Raw genomic sequence first — 2,875 nt, 5'->3', positions numbered from 1 at the left:
ATTCAAATATTCAACTGTTTTTAATCAGCTAAATATAGATAAATGTAGCAGTTTTTAGGTTTGTTTTAGAGAGGCACAGAATTGTAAAGATAGTTGGAGGCGTCGGGTAAGAAGAGGAAACATTCTGCTGGGAATCTTTTTTCATATGCATGAATGTACAGTTTATTCTATCCTGTATCTATCACAATATCAGATTCAACACATCTCAAGAATGTTCAAACGGTGAGAAATTCACCATTAGACAAAAATTTCAGCCTGTGGATAAATGTGTAGAGATCATGAGAAACAAGAAGGAGAATAAAAATAATCTGTTGTCTCTGTTTTTTATGATTTTTTTATGAATTAGTGGTATTTCTTCAGAAATGTGTGGAGAAAAGAAGCTTTTCCAAACAGAAACACAACTTCAAAAAGGAAAATGTACATTGCTGGCAAAAATGCATGTGTAGATGCTGGATGCTGACTCTGGTAAACACACATAACATGTTGAAAGGAATGCTAAAAGACGGGTAAACATGAAACTAGCTGAACAATCTAGAATAAATAAGTGTAAAGTTCTTCAAAGATTTTCAAATTCTGCCTTTTTATAATTTAAGTTTTACTCTAAACCTAAAGATGAAGTTGTTATTTATATGTGAATGTTTCTAACTGATGAGCGTTTGACTTTACAACCTGACAGTTTAACTAGCTGGAAGGTTGTAAACATCTGTCTTTGACTTTAGCAGAAAACATACTTTTTGGCTTATTTTTTTCATCTGTCTTAGAAATCAAACCAATTGAAATAAAAATTATAATAATTTTTACAAATGTGATGATTTCAGGCTCATAAAAAGTATTAATATCTACAATGATTGTGTAAAAAAACCCTCAAAAAGCAGTAAAAAAATCATTATTAATGAGCTGGTTGATGCATTTATTTATTTATTTACATGCAATGTGTTCCTTTTTAACCACAGCCCAGTTATTGAGTGATTGTTTAACTGTCGTCTTGCGTAACTTGACTGCATAGAGTTTTCTATGACGCAACAGAGGTGGAGTTATATTTTCTCTAGGGAGCAGTCAGTTATATTTTTCTTTTTCTATCTATAGGGAAAGTAAAACTTTCCTACATTCTTACCTAAAACATCCTAGTAAATAAAAAAGTGATTTGTTGTATAAGAAATGAGAAGATACATATCAGTACTCCTCTGATGACCGCTGTTGCAGTGATGCTTCATCAAAATGTGGTCTTAATGCATTTGGGTTATTGGTGTATGTAAACGTGTTTGTGCAGTACCTGAAGGAATACATTTATTTTTTTTAGTAATAAATATGAATTATGTCAAAAGAAAATTATATAAAGAACCTATAGGATCCCCTTGAAATGTGATTTGACACAAGCTCAATTAACTTATTTTCAAAAGTTATTTGAGCTAGCTTGTAACCAGTGTTGTGCAACACGAGATAATATGTGCTTTTTACTCAGAAACGTTCAAACTTTTTACCAAAGTTTTGCTTTTCGTATAAAATGTGTGCATTCTGGAGGTAGAGTTGAACAAACAAGACGTCTTCAGGTCAACAGGGATGTAAAAATCTAAATAGTTTATCATCTATGTGAACCTCAGACATCAATTTATACATTTAACTCATTTAAATTAAATGAATGCTAATTAAGTAACCTTACTTTAAAAAATGCTATTTTTTATTATTCTTTTTTTTGCTCTTTTTCCCCTTTTTGTCCTCGCCCACCCCCACAGTGTAAACAATCAATATCTCAAATAACAGTTTTGGCACCTAAAATCAGTTTCTTAACTTTAAACTCTTCTGCTACTAAAAGTAATGCTCCTTGTTGCAGTTTCACCTGCACTCTCCTCTTTTCTTTTAATTTGTGTTTTGTGGTCACAAAAAGTAATTGCTTCCTTTTCACTTCCAAGCTTTTAGGGCACAAAGCAAGAAGATGCTCTTGGGAACCTCCTCCAAAGAACTTCTGTGTTTTAATTCACTTCTGTGCTGCACATAATAATATATAGATCTGTAATATAGAAATAACCTGGTTTAATATGAATATTAACACATTTATTTCAGATTTAATTAGATCTATTTAAGATGAACAAAATGCAATTAGAAATATACAAAACAAACAAGTTCATTTACAGAATAGTTAGCATTTTTGGGCAATTCACTAATACAATAAAAAAAAAACCTTTATTTCATCTGGAATTATTTAAACATACTGTGAATGACTCAATTAAAGCCAACCTGAGGCCTTTACATCTGAAACCAGGTGTACCTGATCCAAAAGGTGAGAAGTGCAGAGCAAACTTACTGAGCAATAAGTATAATATTGCTTTGCAAAACACAAAAGTGACTATGCCAACACTAGCTGCTACATTTTAAAACACTAAAATTCAAATAAATAGAGTACAGGGGTTTTATTTGAAGCCTGGTAGATACTGAAAATGACAATGTCTCATTGGTCAGCCTCAAAGACAGACATCCGGCCACGGCGTTATAAATCTGTTATAAATCACCATGGGTAATAAAATATTAACTTCCTTCCAAACATTTAGAATGTTAAAATAGAGTAAAGAATAAAGTCCTTCCAGACGGCTTTAATGGCAGCTCCACAAGAAGAGAAGAGTAAACAGAAAAGCAGATTTTACCAGCCCAGCTTTAAGACATCAATTAGCAATAATAAAACAACCAGCAAGACTTCACTCTTTTCTCTCCCAACACCTCAATTAAACCTTAAAATCTCTAATACTAAGAAAAAAAAAGTAAATTCTACAACCAATCTGTACTAGCTCTCCGTCTATGTTTTTCTGCTTCAGCAGGCAAGTTTTTTTTCCTTTCATTGGACATTTCTACAGAATCCTCACTGTGAGCTCTATAAAATACA

Source organism: Oryzias melastigma, linkage group LG13 (genome assembly GCF_002922805.2).
Source record: "Oryzias melastigma strain HK-1 linkage group LG13, ASM292280v2, whole genome shotgun sequence".
Lineage (NCBI taxonomy): Eukaryota > Metazoa > Chordata > Actinopteri > Beloniformes > Adrianichthyidae > Oryzias > Oryzias melastigma.
This window is presented reverse-complemented; position numbering follows the sequence as displayed.